The sequence below is a fragment of the Cnephaeus nilssonii genome, assembly GCF_951640355.1.
Source record: "Cnephaeus nilssonii genome assembly, chromosome: 13".
Taxonomy (NCBI): Eukaryota; Metazoa; Chordata; class Mammalia; order Chiroptera; family Vespertilionidae; genus Cnephaeus; species Cnephaeus nilssonii.
The window spans coordinates 59,432,038-59,450,257 of NC_137084.1; the positions used below are offsets into that span (position 1 = coordinate 59,432,038).

At 44.2% G+C, this 18,220-nt stretch overlaps 1 protein-coding gene across 3 annotated transcripts in view; it reads left to right on the forward strand.

The window, feature by feature from the left end:
• FAT3 (FAT atypical cadherin 3) overlaps positions 1–18,220 on the forward strand; it is a gene marked incomplete at both ends in the record, with an annotated part of 518,093 nt that overhangs the window by 120,753 nt on the left and 379,120 nt on the right. The gene's annotated exons all lie outside the window — the stretch shown is intronic.

An 18,220-nucleotide genomic window follows, 5' to 3' on the forward strand; every position in this document is an offset into this window, starting at 1 on the left:
CCTGTCAGGAAGTCTGGAGATGCTGCAGCCCTCAGCCTGCATTCCACATTGGACATGGCGCTGGCACATCTGGGAAAGCCAGTTGGAGTCTGCAGAGCACCCCTGGATTCTGGGGTGCCTGAGTCCTCCGCGCATCCCTGACTCTGCCCGCCCCTCTAAAGTGCCCCCCGCCCCCCGCCCCTCCCAGGCTGCTGCTCACCCTGCCAGCTGCCGGAGTTCCAATTGACTGTCTCTGGTAACATGATCACATTCTATTCATTTATTTCTCCCACAAACATTTGTTAAGCATTTATTTTGTGCCAGGCATTCAGGAGACATGCATCAAACAAAGAGTTTCAGCCTGCTGTGTAGTAGAAACTCGGGCTGCTCTGAAAGCACATAAAGAGATACCTTACTTTCTGTAGTAATTTCAGAAATTTAGGTAAAGTGAAATTTAGGTAAAGTGAAGGACTGTGGAACCATCTATTGAAAGGCCAATGTGCCTGGAATATGGTGGAGATGGGTTTAAGGCGTGTGACAGGTAGTTTTGTGGAGGGCCTTTTAGACCTTTTGAGTGATTGGAGAACTAGTCCACATTTGTTAATGATTTTTATCCCCTCAAACAACCTCCTGAGACCAATAGACAAGATATTACAATTCCCACATTATAAATGGCTGACATGCAGCTAAGATGTTCAGCGTCTTGCTCAAGGTCAGGGCATACCTCAGAGTTTTAGAATTCTCCCACTTTCACCACATTCATTTAATCACTCGTTGAACAATATGTATGAGTATTTACTGGTATAAGGCCTAAAATCAAGGGTTGGTATTATGTACTACCCTAACATCTGGTAAAATCAGGAAGGCCTTGAATGGCCTAACTGCAAGTTTTCCTCTCCACTCTGGTCCTGCAGATAAGATCCTCTGGTCAAATACCACCCCCGCCCCCCTCCCTTATCAATGGGACCAGGCACAGTTCCCGCTTATTCCTGCCAGCCTGCCAAATTACTCAAACAAAGCAATCACATCATCCCCGGAGAGCCAGGGGTCACTTTTCCCCTTTAGTACCGCAAAGCCTGCCTCCCACAGCCTCTAGCTGTTCACTTTGTTCCCAAGTACAGCCCCCTTGTGACCCTGCATGACATGCATTATCCTCCTCTCCTGCATTGTGAGTGTATGTGACTAATAAACTGCTCTTGCTCTCATCTGTCCAGTGTTGAGTGGCCTGTGTTCTGCCATTCCCATGACCCTGTGTTGGGAACCCTTCCCTCAACAATAAGGTAAACAGGGGGCCATCAAAACAGTGCCAGAAACGCACATTTCAAATGGAGTAAATGCAAGGAGTTGATATGTTTGGAGATGACTGCCTCTGTCTACCTTGAGTTACGGAGCAAACCGACAGCAGAACTTTTGCTCTAGAATTAAGGAAAGTGTTTTCATCAAAGGGCTCTCAATGCCCAAACTGCACTGGTGAGTGTTTTTTGGGGAATGCTACCCAGGGGGTGAAAGGCAAGAGGAATGACTAACTTGATGTTCTGCTTCCCTGGTAAGTGCCCATGAAACATATTTTCTGGTTTCTGCTAAGATTACCTGAATAAGGTACCTAATCCTCCATATGTTCCTTTTCAGTAACTTTCTATGATGCATGAGAATTTTCCTGGGAGATCAGAAAGGCTCCAGTCATAATGGAAGCAATGCTTATTTTATTGTGACTATAAGAGTAGTAAATACTGGGTTATAGCACAAGGGGAGTCCAATTTTGACTTTAATAAATATTTTCATTGAATGCTGCATAACCAAAACCTATGAATAAAGAAATCATGTAAAATGAAATTATGACTTTATGCAAGAAGCAGTAAGAGGAGATAATAGGAGAATTCCTGGCAAACGTTTGTTGTGTGAATGAAGCTTTAAAAAGCTACTAAACCACTCTGTCTGGTCCCTGTTACTCATTTTTATAACTGACAAGACATTGTTGAAAATTTAGGAGTTAGAATGCTTCACTTATGAGAAATGGGATGTTGATCAGGAAGGAAGACTTGGAATGTCAATATAATCATTGCTCATTTCAGCATTTGTTGATTTGTGATTATGCATTTCAAGGACAATACTAAATTATTCTAATCAGTTAAACTGGAATCCTACAGTTTCCACTTCTTGCTCATCTAAATAAAAGTATCTGGCCAATGATATTTAAATTTTTATGTGTACTTTGAAGTATTATGTTTGTGTGGAATATTTATCTCTTCATATTATATACTAGAGGCCCGGTGCACGAAATTTGTGCATGGGGGTGCGGGGGGAGGGGTGGTGTCCCTCAGCCCAGCCTGCACCCTCTCCAATCTGGGACCCCTCTAGGGATGTCCGACTGCCCGTTTAGGCCCGATAGAGATCGGGCCTAAACGGGCAGTCGGACATCCCTCTCACAATCCAGGACTGCTGGCTCCCAACTGCTCGCCTGCCTGCCTTCCTGATTGCCCCTAACTGCTTCTGCCTGCCAGCCTGATCACCCCCTAACCACTCCCTGCCAGTCTGATTGATGCCTAACTGCTCCCCTGCCAGCCTGTTTGCCCCTAACTGCCCTCCCCTGCAGGCCTGGTCCCCCCACAACTGCTCTCCCCTGCAGTTCTGGGTCCCTCCCAACTACCCTTCCCTGCAGGCCTGGTCGCCCCCAACTTCCCTCCTCTGCCAGCTTGGTCACCCCTAACTGCCCTCCCCTGCAGGCTTGATTGCCCCCAATTGCCCTCCCTTGCAGGCCTGGTCCCTTCCAACTGCCCTCTCCTACTGTCCATCTTGTGGTGGCCATCTGTGTCCACATGGGGGCAGGATCTTTGACCACATGGGGGCAGCCATTTTGTGTGTTGGAGTGATGGTCAATGTGCATATTACTCTTTTATTAGATAGGATAGAGGCCTGGTACAGGGGTGGGGGCCAGCTGGTTTGCCCTGAAGGGTGTTCCGGATCAGAGTGGGGGTTCCCTTGGGCCGTAGGGCGGCTTGGGCAAGGGGCCTGTGGTGGTTTGCAGGCCGGCCACGCCCCTGGCGACCCAAGCGGAGGCCCAGGTATTTGGGGTTTATTTATCTTCTACAATTGAAACTTTGTATCCTGGAACGGAGCCAAGCCTTCTGCTTGCTACGTGGCGGCAGCCATTTCTGTTGGGACTTATATATCTTCTATAATTGAAACTTTATAGCCTTAAGCAGAGGCCTGGGCCAGCTAGGGTGTGTGGAAAGCTTGGCTTCCTCCATTGCTGGGGGCAACCCTAGCCTCCTGCTCTTTCCAGCTCCGTGGCTGCTGCCATTTCTGTTTGGATTTATGTATCTTCTATCATTGAAACTTTGTAGCCTTTAGTGGAGGCCTGGGCCGGCAAGGGCAGGCGGAAAGCTTGGCTTTCTCCATTGCCGGGGAAACCCAAGCCTCCCTCCTGCTCTCTGTGGCTGTTGCCATCTTGGTTGGGTTTATTTGCATATTCGCTCCTGATTGGCTGGTGGGTGTGGTTTGTGGCGTGGCTTGTGGGTGTAGCAGAGTTATGGTTAATTTGCATATTACTCTTTTATTAGATAGGATTAGGATAATAGTGATGTTTTTAGCTTTGCAGTATTGCTTCCTAAATCTAATCCCAAAGTATTTTTTGAAGAAAAAAATATAGCAATTAGAACATAAGCGCTGAGGTTATATGAAACTAACAAATTCAAGGAAATAGTATATACCTATTACAGTGTATTTGTTCATTAATCCAGTTTATTTTGTTTAGAAAATTTTGTAAGAGTTTCTAATTGAAGGTAGATTTGGATTTGATGGTATTATTCAAGGAAAATTATAATGTTTCATTTGTTCTAATAATTTCTCAGAAGCAAATTAACTAAAGAAGTGAATTAAGGGTCAACAGCTACAATATAAGAGCTTTGTGCTTACAGCTCTGTCCTCTCAATTACTGCACCTTTTTATTTCTCTCCGTTGTGAGATTACAGAGCAGAGAGATTTAAATTGCTGATGATGAAGTGGAAAAACACCAGATACTTGATTCTAGTTACCAGTGGACACCAGGTAGCAAATGGAATATTAAGAAAAGGCTCAGCCATAATAATACCTGCTACTTGAAAATAATTGTTAACATTATTACAAAATGGATACATATTTGTTAAAACACACAAACATGCAAAATATAATTTAAAAAATTAACGTCTTCTTTCATGATGTCCTTCATTAGAGATAACCATTTTAATAACTTGATGCTTCCACTTTACAGATTTTAAAATATGCATTTTATTTACTTGGAGAAATTGTATTGTTGAACTTTTTTACTTAATTATACATTTGGGCGTCTGCATGTCAGTTCACAGAGATATATATCTCACTTATTTTAATATAGTAGAAATGTACTATGACATAAGAACTGTTTTTGTTAGTGAACATTTGGGTTGTCTTTCATTTTTTCTCATTTCCAACATGATTACAGTGAATAGACATCTTCACTTATGTATTTCTGTGAATTAATATTCTTATAATGGATATTATAGATTGAATAATAATAGTGGTAGCCGTTGGTAACTTTTTGGTCCTCACTATGTGCCAGATGTTCTGCTAAGAAAGTGCAGTATTCCCTTCTAATCCTTACCACAACCCTATTAGGCAGATTCTTTTATGTTTCCTTCTTTTATAGCTGAGGAAATTAGGTCTTAAAGAGATTAAATAATTGCCCAAAGTCACCTAGCAAATAAGAAACAGAATCTGAACTTAAACCCGGGTCTGATTTTATAGACCATCAATGCCCTCTTGCCAACATCACCATGCCTACATCTCCATTGGAGTTTTTCCACCCAAACACATTCTCCCTTCTCAGCTTGAATTTCTGCTCCAGATTCCTCTCTGCTTTGCTGTCCTGGCAGCCAAGTATAAACCCCCAACCTCTCCTTTGACCCTTTTATCTGGAGACAGGCCTGAACTTCCAGTCCCGCCCTTATTGTGCCCGGACCCTTCCTCAAGCCCGTGTTGGCCTCCCTTGCTTAGGCTACATCCCTGGTAAATGTCGAAGCCTACCTAAGTCTGAGAGTGGAAGAAGACGGGAAAGTTCCCTCTAGGTTTTCTGGATTTATAATGCCTTTGCTGTCAGCCAACAGATTCCAGCTGACCAGCAGTCTCAGAATCAGTCACAAAGAGCAGCTGTCCTCATAAATCGGGGGTTGGTGGGGGAATGGAAAGAAAAATTGCTGCATGTCCGAAATGGAAAGTCATAATGCTCTTTGGTGCTTTGAATCATACTGGCACAACCAAGTATTGGGAGCAGCCAAATAAATGAACTGGAAGATGTTGGCATGTCATTCAGTAGAACTAATATTGCAAAAATAACCACCATCCGGTGCTGCTGCTTAGGCAAGCTATGTGAACTACAGTGTACAGACTGTCCAGTATTTGAATGACCTCTGGGTACTGTGTGGGAGGAGTACATTTGTCTGGAAATTTTCTATGTGTCCATCGTAACTCAACTTTTTTCTAAATCTTATCCTAGTTTCTCCTTTAAACACTTCTTTTTCTACTTTTTATTTTCTTTTGTTATTTCTAAACAAAGTTGTTTTCTAACATTTGTTTATGTGGCTCTCTGTCTTTCAAACTGTGAGATAGGGTGTGGATCCTATCTCATTTATCTTTCATTCTCACCGTATTTTTCTCTACCTTTTTTTGCTTCCTTTCTCCCATCCAAGTTTATTAACAATCTCTTCTCTGTCAGGCACTATGAGACACATCATATCCCTAGAGGTAGATGATGTGTGTGAAAGATGCAGACTATTTTCATACCAGGCTTATAATCTAATAGAAAGTGCTGGCAAAATTAGACTCTCACATAGTATCTGACACAGAGAAGATACTCAATAAATGCATTTATTGTATTTGTTAAATTCTTACAGATACGGAAACTGATTCTCAGGATTATTGACTGACTTGTCTGCTCATTCCTTCAGCTCCAGTTGTGAATGCCTGCTGCCATGATGCAATTCCCATCTTGTCTGCCCAGTTAATGTACCATATTTTTCCATGTATTAGATGCCCCCACTCTTACAACCCAAAGTTAATAAATCAATATTTTAAACATATTGCTGGTTTTCCTCTTAAGGCATTCTTCTTTTTTGGCATCTTATGGAGTTGTTCTTCCTGTTTTCTCCACTATCTGATCATACATTCAATGGGAGGAGGTCCAAATTGTTTCCCTGCAGCTCTTTTGCATAGCTGATTACATTCAGTTTGAATTTTGCAGAGTAAGACAGTCGCTTACCATATTTATCTTTTTATTTTTGACATCTTTATGGGCTCAGAACTCTCCGGTCCCTATTGCATCTGTGCACTCTCCACCTCCACCTCCAATTAGGGCATCAGCTGAAGTCAGTAACAATAAGGCTCATGATTGAAGGAAGACTGTTTGACAAGGTATAGGCAGCTAAGCACCCGTGCAGCTCTCTCTTCTGCTGTCTTCCATGTATAAGACACCCCTGGATTTCCAGTCTAATGATTTTAGAAAAAATAGTGTCTTATACATGGGAAAATACGGTGATTATTTTTATTGTAATATACTAAGATGAGGGTGGTTTGTCAGGGCTCATAATCAGTGTTAATTTTCTAAGAATTGGCATGTGAGAAGGACAGGTGATCAAGGGTTATACTCCCTTTACTTTTTCAATGTGATCATTTGCATGAATTTTCTAAAAGATCATTTATTGTTCCAAACTGTGTCTTTGGCATAGAGTCCCTCCTCCCCCCATTGACCCTATGTCTATGCTATCCTCTCTAATAAAATGGTAATATGCAAATTAACCATCACTCCGCGACATAAGCCACGCCCATCAGCCAAGCCACGCCCACCAATCAGGGCGAGTATGCAAATTAACCCAAACCAAGATGGCTACAGCCACAGAGAGAAAGGTTTCCCAGGTAACAGAGCAAGCCAAGCTTTCCATAGCCATTGCAGGCCTAAGCCTCCACTCAAGCTACAAAGTTTCAATTATAGAAGGTAAACAAATTGAAACAAATGGAGGCAGAATGGAGCTTGAGAGAGCAGGCCAGGGTTGCCGGCGGCAACAGGGGAAGCAAAGCTTTCAGCACACCCTGGCCGGGCTCACCCGCTTAAGGCTACAAAGTTTCAATTGTAGAAGGTGAATTAACTGCCACAGAAATGGCTGGGGCCCTCGGAGGGAGCAGCAGGCTTGGCTCTGCTCTAGGCTACAAAGTTTCAATTGTAGAAGGAAAATAAATCCCAGATACCAGGGCCTCTGCTTGGGTTGCCAGGGGGCATGGCCAGCCTGCAAACCACCACAGGCCCTTCACTCAGGCCGCCCCACGCCCCAAGGGAACCCCACCCTGATCCGGGACACCCTTCAGGGCAAACCAGCTGGCCCCCACCTGTGCACCAGGCCTCTATCCTATCTAATAAGAGTAATATGCAGATTGATCATCACTGCAACACACAATTTAGCTGCCCCCATGTGGTCAAAGATCCTGCCCCCATGTGGACACAAGATGGCCACTACAAGATGGCCAGCAGGGGAGGGCAGTTGGGAGGCACCCGGCCTGCAAGGGAGGGCAGTTGAGAGGGACCAGGCTTGCAAGGGAGGGCAGTTGGAGATGATCAACCCTGCAGGAGAGGGCAGTTAGGGGTGACCAGGCCGGCAGAGGAGGGAAGTTGGGGGCAAACAGGCTGGCAGGGAAGCAGTTAAGCATCAACCAGGCTGGCAGCGGAGTGGTTAGGGGGTGATCAGGCTGGCAGGCAGAAGCGGTTAGGGGCAATCAAGAAGGCAGGCAGGCAAGCAGTTGGGAGCCAGCAGTCCTGGATTGTGAGAGGGATGTCCGACTGCCCGTTTAGGCCCGATCCCACCAGGATCGGGCCTAAACGGGCAGTCGGACATCCCTCCAGGAGTCCCAGATTGGAGAGTGTACAGGCTGGGCTGAGGGACAACCCCCTGCCGTGCACGAATTTCGTGCACCGGGCTTCTAGTATAAGTTATAAAAATAAATTCTTGTTGCCCTGGCCGGGTGGCTTACTTGGTTGGGGTGTTGTCCTTGAACCAAAAGATTGCAGGTTTGACCCCTGTCAGGGCGCATACCTGGGTTGCAGGTTTGATTCCCAGTTGGGGCATGTTCAGGAGGCAACCAATTGATGTTTCTCTCACATCAATGTTTCTCTCTCTCTTATCTCCCCCTCCCCCTATCTCGAAAAAGCAATTAGAAAAAAAAATTCTTGGGTGAAGATTACAAATAAATTAATAAATTATTAATTCACAGGTTTTGTTGTGCTGTTTTCCCCCTTAGCAGTTTTATTTTTGTTTTGTATTTTATTTACTTTTTTATATCAGAACTATTACCATAATATATATTGTCAATTTGGGCAAATTGTACCCATGTGTAGAATTTTCACTAGGGTTTGACTAATATAAGAAAAACAGAGTCCTGGCCAGGTAGCTCACTTGGTTGCGGGAAGAATTGCTCTGATGCGCCCTGTTGAGGCATGTACAGGAGCAGGAGTCAACCAGTGAATGCCTGGGTGAGTGGAGCAACAGATCTCTCTCTCTCTCTCTCTCTCTCTTCTCCCCTCTCCCCTCCCTTCCGCCTCTTACTCTCTAAAATCAAATAAATAAAAAAAGAAAGAAACTTTTGGAAGATGCTGCTTAAAGAATGTTGTTAATAAGGGTGCCTATTTTCATTGGGTGGATAGGTATAGGAATAGCATGCAACTCAATGAAATATACCTGGAAAATGAGAAAATGAAAATTATTTTAGAGCAATGGCATATCTCCTTCATTAGGCCTCCTCGGAGAAGGGAAAAGAAAGATTTAAAATGTTGGATGTTGGAAGCTGATAATAACAAAGCATCAGTAGTTGTATCTTATGTAAATTATTGGACTACAGGAAAAAATCTAATCATTTCATCTGAAACCCACAGCGTATTGTATGTAAGTTAAGTTAGAAGGACTGAGTCATTCTTGCTATTCTCCACAGAGCAGTAACTATAAATTTCACCCTATATGTTCACTTATATGTTGCATCTTCAACTAATAACCGTCATTAATAATATTCTGAAACCAGACACCCAGTTTCTAGACTGTAAGTGTAGCTTATCTATAGATGAACAGGATTTATTTGTTCATAAAGAAGTTAATTGGACAAGTAATTTTTGAAAAAGGCCATTCAAAATATAAGTGTGGTGAAAATGTGTGTTCATGTATATATTTATACAACCTAACTTTACAGAGTATACCATTTTTGGAAAACAAGATTTACAGGGTAAAGAATATAGGAAGAACTAAGCTTACAAGTGGGCTCCTCTGTGGGAAAAAAAACAGGTCATTTTAAATGTCAATTGACTTCAAATAAAATAACTCAAATTCGAAAAGCTTCCATACATCATGGTAATATAATGAAAACATGACATTTTTAACTCCTTGGAATTCTAGTGTTGGGTTATAACCCTAGTGTCCACTACTTACTATCTGGAAACTGTGACTCATCCTAGGTATTAAATAAACATGGAAGACTGGAGAGATTCATCTACCCTCCACTCATCTACTCCTTGACTGATTTCTTTTGGAAAGCAAAAAGGAGAGTGGAGTGTCCAAAGTTTCCTGAGAAAGGTCCAGAAAAGTGATCTCCAGAGTCATTCTTCTATAGAGAAAGGAAAGGACCAGGCTAAAGCTGTGTTTAGACCATCGAAATAATTGGACCACATATTGATAGACTGGCCTATTTTAATTATCTTAATGAAGGCACCAAATCCAATAGATTGTGGAGAAATGAAAGGGCCTGAGCACCAAATTAGTGTCTGAAGAGCTAATTCTGTGGTCCTGTATATATTACGTGAATGAAAGCATTTGTCTCTGCCCCGCCACCCCACACACATAAACACACAAATGTATTTGTACTAAACAACCACACATCCCATGGGAGTTCGCGTCAGCTGCTGGAGTAACCAGAAAGGCAAGGAAACAGTCCTCAATTACAAAGAATAAAATACTAGCTTTTAGTAAGTCTAAAATTGTACTGTTTAAAAATAATCATTAATGATTTGATGAAAGGACTTCTGATTGGTTAACTGGCTAATTGCAACCTTATCAAAACTCTGTTCCTAGATGAATACTACTCATGAATAGTTAATTCTGAAAATGTTCTGTGTGCAGGGAATAGAAAAGGGTTGAGCCCACATTTCATACAGTGTAGCTGCCCTGGAACAAAGGGGTTTTAGGCGGGCACTGTACGCTGTAAGTAGGAGATAGGGGAAAGATAGCAATAATTTCCATGAATTCCTCTAAGGACTCATATGGGAAATAGAGGAGAGCCTGCCTATTTTTTTTTTTTTTTTTGGTAGACTCATCTTTGTTTTGCTTTAATTTGCTCTCAGAATAAAACACTCCAGAATTGTCCTTTGGGGGGCTGTTACCATGGATTGGTTAGTTACTTTATTGACTGTGTATTAACATTCTCGGAACTGCATGTTCTGCCTGTTTCTACACTAAATTATACTTCCCATAGTTGGCAGATGGTGGTGCCTGTTTTGGAGGGACATGTTGCTGTGTGTGGTTTTGTGTGTGTTTTTTCACACATGCTATTTGTTTGGACATTATCCATCTCTTATCTCAGTGGTCAGTAATGGGAGGTCAATTGCAATGTACAGGAAAAGATTATAAGATTTTATTTCATTTATTCTCTACTTTATAAGATTGAGCACTTATTTTGCTCTAGATAATGTGATCAAGAACAATTAAAAAAAACTCCTAGTATTTCTGTCTTTCCTCTTTGATCTACCCAAATAACACAACCCAGAACTCCACAACCAATAGCTGCAAGTTTGGTATTCTCCAGATGTTTCCTCATGTCTTCCTCTCTTGTATCCTCATCTCTATTCTCTAAATCTTTGTTTTACCTTTGCAAGGATAAAAGTACATTCAAGTGACTTTTCTAAACAAAACAGCTTACAAAGAGGAATTCTCGTCTTTACCTTATGGCACAGAGAACTAGAGGAGGGTTTGAAATTAGTTGTCCATTATTTCTACCAAGAACTTTCCCTAGTGTCCAACTCCCTTCAGACCCCTACTAGCAGACATTCTCTTAAGTGAAAAGCTTTCCCCAAAATTGGGAAGGTAATTGTGATTGGAAAAGAGAATGAGGACCCCCAAAGAACAGGGGAGAGAGAAGGTTGGGGTATAAAAGAGTCATCTCCACTTTCCAGAAGTAGCTTATCCTCCCCCTTATCCAGGACGGTAAGACATGGCTCCTGCCTCCAAGGAGGTCTCAGTCTAGTAAGGGAGATAGAAAAGTCACCCCACAATTATAGTATTGTGTGGTAAGTGCCAAAGGCAAGCGTTTCCATAGAATGGGCTCCCCACAGGATCATTGTTTAGCTACTTCCTTGAGGGTGTTGGTATAACTTTCTGTGATCTGTTTCATATTACTTCTTTCAAAGGAGGTAAGTATAGGAACTGGATCCCTGGAGGGTATACAAAGCATTCAGGAGGTCTACACAGAAGACTTTTTTTCTAGCAAACAGAGGGGAGCTGGTGGTGGCTTACTTTCTGTTACACGGGAGTTTAAAAAAATCAAACCAAAACAAACCTCATACTCTGGGTGTTGCTATCCTCTCTAATAAACTGGTAATATGCAAATTAACCATCACTCCGCAACATAAGCCACGCACATCAGCCAAGCCACGCCCATCAGCCAATCAGGGTGAGTATGCAAATTAACCCCATCCAAGATGGCTACAGCCACAGAGAGCAAGATTTCCCAGGTAACAGAGCAAGCCAAGCTTTCCGATAGCCGTTGCAGGCCTAAGCCTCCACTCAAGCTACAAAGTATCAATTATAGAAGGTAAACAAATTCAAACAAATGGCGGCAGGATGGAGCTTGAGAGGGCAGTCCAGGGTTGCCGGCGGCAACAGGGGAAGCAAAGCTTTCTGCACACCCTGGCCGGGCTCACCCGCTTAAGGCCACAAAGTTTCAATTGTAGAAGGTGAATTAACTGCCACAGAAATGGCTGCCGCCCCAGAAATGGCTGCCATCCCAGGCTACAAAGTTTCAACTGTAGAAGGAAAATAAATCCCAGATACCAGGGCCTCTGCTTAGGTTGCCAGGGGGTGTGGCCCGCCTGAAAACCACCACAGGCCCCTCGCTCAGACCGCCCCACGCCCCAAGAGAACCCCACCCTGATCCGGGACACCCTTCAGGGCAAACCAGCTGGCCCCCACCCGTGCACCAGGCCTCTATCTTATCTAATAAAAGAGTAATATACAGATTGATCATCACTGCAACACACAATATAGCTGCCCCCATGTGGTCAAAGATCCTGCCCCCATGTGGACACAAGATGGCCACTACAAGATGGCCAGCAGGAGAGGGCAGTTGGGAGGCACCCGGCCTGCAAGGGAGGGCAGTTGAGAGGGACCAGGCTTGCAAGGGAGGACAGTTGGAGGTGATCAACCCTGCAGGAGAGGGCAGTTAGGGGTGACCAGGCTGGCAGAGGAGGGAAGTTGGGGGCAAACAGGCTGGCAGGAGAGCAGTTAAGCATCAACCAGGCTGGCAGTGGAGTGGTTAGGGGTGATCAGGCTGGCAGGCAGAAGCGGTTAGGGGCAATCAGGAAGGCAGGCAGGCAAGCAGTTGGGAGCCAGCAGTCCTGGATTGTGAGAGGGATGTCCGACTGCCCGTTTAGGCCCGATCCCACCAGGATCGGGCCTAAACGGGCAGTCGGACATCCCTCCAGGAGTCCCAGATTGGAGAGGGTAGAGGTTGGGCTGAGGGACAACCCCCTGCCGTGCACGAATTTCGTGCACCGGGCTTCTAGTTCTTATTATAAGTGGCAGAGAAAAAATACACCTTTCTCAAAAGTAAGATTTTTCATCTATAATATATTTGAAATCTAGAAGGAGGAGCATTACATCTTATACATTCTAATCTCATTTTATGGAAGAAACTGAACCCCACATATGTTAGCAACAGAAGCCTACGTTTATTGAGCAAGCTCTTTGTTTCAGACTCAGATATAGTTTACATTGACGATTATTTAAGTCTCATGACAACCCTAAACTCTAAGAAACAGATTTTATGGGAAGGCCATCATATAGATAAAGAAGCTGAAGCCACACAAGGTTAAAGAACTTGCCCAAGTTCACACAATTTAGAAGGTGGTAGAGACTTGAACCTAGATATTAATGGCTCCAAAGCCCATGCTCATGACCACAGTGCTAAACTATGTAATCCAACAGAGCTATTACAATCTTTCCGTCTTTTGATCTAGAAGGCAAGATTCAAAGAACTTGCCTTCTAAATGTCTCTCAAATCTATTGTCTGGGTAGTGGTTCTCCACCCCACCATGAGCCAGCTGCTTATATTGGGTAGAAGGACAAATATTACATGGGAAAGTAGGAATTGCAGGCATGGGAAAGTGGGCATGGGATAATCGTTACAGGTTACAAATCATGCGGGCTGGGGAGGGGGCGTGTCACAGAGAGCAGGTGCCTCTGGGTGCCCAGGGACCAGATTACAGGTGATAGGGGCTGGAGGTTGGAAAGAGCAGGTGCCTTCTTAACTAGATTGTTTTGCCACAAACAATCTTTGTAAATCTTTCCATAACGATAGGCAGTTCTCCAAAGGAGGATGGACTGCATTCTGATGTTAGCTGCAGTGTCCCAGTTTAGGATGTCCTTTCTCTAATCAAAACAGAACCATCATGGTTAACAGATTATGATTAATATTTCTTCTTATTGTAGCTGGTCCCCAATATTCAATTTTATCCCTAACAGTAAGTTTTATAAAGACTCTCTTGCTAACAGATTTGCTGTAGAGACAATGCTGACTTGCTGAAGTCTGTTAGCATCTGAGTAAGCTCATGTGGCAAGAAACTTCTGGCACCTTCTAGAGCCCGAGAGTAGCCTCCCTCAGACGATAGCTAACAAGAACCTGGTGCCCTTAGTGTTCCACAATCACAAGTAAATTAATGCTGCCAATAATTGGGATAATCTTGGAAGCAGATATTCCCCAGTCAAGCCTCCGGATGAGAACACAGCCTGGCTGACATTGTGACTGCAAGCTCCTGAGACCCTGAGCAGAGGACCCACCTAAGCAGTGCTCAGAGTCCTGTCCCATGGGAACTAGGAAATAATAAATATGAGCTGTTCTAAGCTGCTAAATTTGTGGTACCTTTTTCACAGCAGTAGATAACTAATACATCCCCAGAGTTTCTGATTCAGTGGATCTGGGGGTGGGTCCCAAGAATTTGAATTTATCAGAATGTCTCTGGGGATAGTAATACTGCTGGTCCAGAGACCTCATTTTGAGAATCACTGGCCTAGAACCCAGACAACTGCATTATATCCTCCTTGTTCTCCTCATACACTCTCCTAACCTCTCTCTTCCATTTCTCACACTGCAGTCAGAGAACTTAAGATGCAAATCATATTACTGTTTCCTAAAAACCTTTCAGCACCTTCCCCCAAGGGTGCACGCTCTGGTGCTGCAGCCCCGCTCCCTTGCTGTCTCTCCCTCTTCCCTCCCTACACAGGTCCTCCTTTCCATTCCCCAGTTCCCTCCTCTGCCTAGAACCACCCTGTCCACCCAGATTAACTTCTGATCTCTCTTTGGATGAACTTTGACTCACCTTCTAGCAAAAGTGGTAACCTCCTTAGCAAAGCCTTCTCTGACCTCTGCCTGGATGAGGAGTCCTTGTTGTACATTGACTTGGGGTTGAACTATATAGGCTTATGAAACTCATCTGTCAGGGTTCAAATCTCAGCTCCACCATTTTAATAGCTATGGAATCTTGGACAAATTAATTAACCTTTATGTGTCTCCATTTCCTCAATACTAAAGTGATATGCTTAGTTACTTCATATTAGGAAAATTAACACCTCCCACATTAAAATGGGATTGATTGGCTGATGGTACTAGGTTATTTTCTTAAGATAAAAAAATCATATGAGTTAAATGCATGGAAACCTGCCTGGCACTTGGTGTGCTCTCAATAAATGGTGATGGTGCCTGCTTTCTGTGTTGTTATTACTGTGGTGATCTACCACAGACACACGTTCCCTTATTTCAGTGCTTTGTAATTTTGTATGTGTGAATGTCCATCTCCCCTTCTAGATTATAAGCACCATGAGAGTAGGACCCATGGCCAATCCTGCTTCTGTTCTTAGCTCCTGTGCTTGGAGCAGTGCCTGGCACAACATGGACAGTCAAAAGATCCAGAGCATATTTGAGGAATGAACAGTAACACAACCCCAGTCCAGGAGGCCTATTCCCTGATCAATATGTTTCCTTTCCAGTTGGGTGGAATGCAGTTTCCTCTGTATTTCAGTTCCTGGTTGTACCCGTCCCTGCGCTCTACCCTTCATCCACTGGGTTGTGATGAGTCTGTTAGGTTGTCCTGCATTTTGGGTTCCAGTGGACTCCATTCCATCACCTACAATTTGGTTTTGCCATGGAATATGGAGGAGATGTACTCTTCAATAATTGTTCCTGAGCCCTGGCTGGGTGGCTCAGTTGGTGGTGAGCATTGTCCCAAACACCAAAAAAGTTGCAGGTTTGATCCCCGGTCAGGGATCATGGTGCATACCTAGGTTGCAGATTTGATCCCCAGTTGGGGCATTATAAAAGGCAGCTGATCAATGTTTCTCTCTCACAGAGATGGCTCTCTCTCTTTCTCTCTCTTTCTCTCTCTCTCTCTCTCTCTCTCTCTCTCTCTCTCTCTCTCTCTCTCTCTTTCTCTCTCTCTCTCAAATCAATAAAAACACATCCTCAGGTAAGGATTAAAAAACAACAACACAATAGCCCAGCTAGGGTTGCTCAGTGGTTGAGTGTCGACCTATGAACCAAGAGGTCACGGTTCGATTCCCAGTTGGGGCACATGCCTGGGTTGTGGGTTTGATTCCCAGTAGGGGGCATGCAGGAGGCCATTTATCAATGATTTTCTCTCATCACTGATGTTTCTATCTCTCCATCCCTCTCCCTTCCTCTCTGAAATCAATAAAATAAAAACACACAATAATTGTACTTGGGTCAAACTATTGAACATTTTTGCTTCTTAAGATTTTCCTTCGCACTTCAATGTTGTTTCAAAGTTGTACATCTACCAGATGCTAATAGGACATCATTGCTCTAAACCAAAATATGTTGGCTTCTCTCGGAGATCAAGTCCAGAACTCAGCTACTTTTCTTCAGGGCTGGTCAGAGTGCTGCACAAGAGGTGATGACACAGCTCTCTTTGCACTGGGCTGAAGGGTGGCTGTTTCATTCTTGATTGCTAAAATAGAAATTCATTCTGTAGATTTTTTTTTTTTTTTACTTTATCTGGAGAACTGACTTAGAAAACTACAGTCTGCAAGATTCCCTGGAGATGTTCTCCTCTCTACCCTAATTTAGTGACCTTTCTTCTGAAAGTACTTTTGAATGTCTGGGTTTAATTAAGAGTTTTTGCATGCAATTATAGAAGTTGTCCACCTCCCCCCTTTGTTATTCCTTCATCTGATTTGTGTTGAACATATATTTTTTGATAATTAATTATAATTGCTTTGGACAATTATACAATACTAGAAGCCCGGTGCACGAAATTCGTGCACGGCGGGGGGTTGTCCCTCAGCCCAGCCTGTACCCTCTCCAATCTGGGACTCCTGGAGGGATGTCCGACTGCCCGTTTAGGCCCGATCCTGGTGGGATCGGGCCTAAACGGGCAGTCGGATATCCCTCTCACAATCCAGGACTGCTGGCTCCCAACTGCTTGCCTGCCTGCCTTCCTGATTGCCCCTAACCGCTTCTGCCTGCCAGCCTGATCACCCCTAACCACTCCACTGCCAGCCTGGTTGATGCTTAACTGCTCTCCTGCCAGCCTGTTTGCCCCCAACTTCCCTCCTCTGCCAGCCTGGTCACCCCTAACTGCCCTCTCCTGCAGGGTTGATCACCTCCAACTGCCCTCCCTTGCAAGCCTGGTCCCTCTCAACTGCCCTCCCTTGCAGGCCGGGTGCCTCCCAACTGCCCTCTCCTGCTGGCCATCTTGTAGTGGCCATCTTGTGTCCACATGGGGGCAGGATCTTTGACCACATGGGGGCAGCTATATTGTGTGTTGCAGTGATGATCAATCTGTATATTACTCTTTTATTAGATAAGATAGAGGCCTGGTGCACGGGTGGGGGCCAGCTGGTTTGCCCTGAAGGGTGTCCCGGATCAGGGTGGGGTTCCCTTGGGGCATGGGGCGGCCTGAGCGAGGGGCCTGTGGTGGTTTTCAGGCGGGCCACACCCCCTGGCAACCTAAGCAGAGGCCCTGGTATCTGGGATTTATTTTCCTTCTACAGTTGAAACTTTGTAGCCTGGGGTGGCAGCCATTTCTGGGGCGGCAGCCATTTCTGTGGCAGTTAAGTCACCTTCTACAATTGAAACTTTGTGGCCTTAAGCGGGTGAGCCCGGCCAGGGTGTGCAGAAAGCTTTGCTTCCCCTGTTGCCGCCGGCAACCCTGGCCTGCTCTCTCAAGCTCCATTCTGCCGCCATTTGTTTGAATTTGTTTACCTTCTATAATTGAAACTTTGTAGCTTGAGTGGAGGCTTAGGCCTGCAACGGCTATGGAAAGCTTGGCTTGCTCTGTTACCTGGGAAACCTTTCTCTCTGTGGCTGTAGCCATCTTGGTTTGGGTTAATTTGCATACTTGCCCTGATTGGCTGGTGGGCGTGGCTTGGCTGGTGGGCGTGGCTTATGTAGCGGAGTGATGGTTAATTTGCATATTACCATTTTATTAGAGAAGATTAGCTCTTTCTTAGGTCCACAAATCCTTAATGCTGGCTTATATGCAACTAATGATGATAGCCATTGACATAATCATTTCTAATGATCTCTACTGTCTGCCTAGTTTTGCATATAGGATATAATTCAAATTTTTGGAAGGTTGGACAGAATGGCTCTTGGTTCTGTGTTTTACTACAGTGTTCACTGGAAACAGGTCCATTATTGCAAACTGGATTTGTTTCTCTACTTTCCAACTCTGGAAATGTGGGGAGATTCTCTAGTTCTCTTTGGCTATGTCCTCACTTTTCCACTAATACTGTCTTGAGCAATCGAGACCATAAAATATATCATGGGGCCCTGGCCAGGTTGCTCAGTTGGTTGGAGTGGCCTTCTATACACCCAAAGGTTGTGTTATTGGTGGAATTGGGGTTATTGGGGGTACTGCTGGTATTAATAACTAGCTAATTAGTTATTAATTAATTAGGTGTGGGTTCGATCC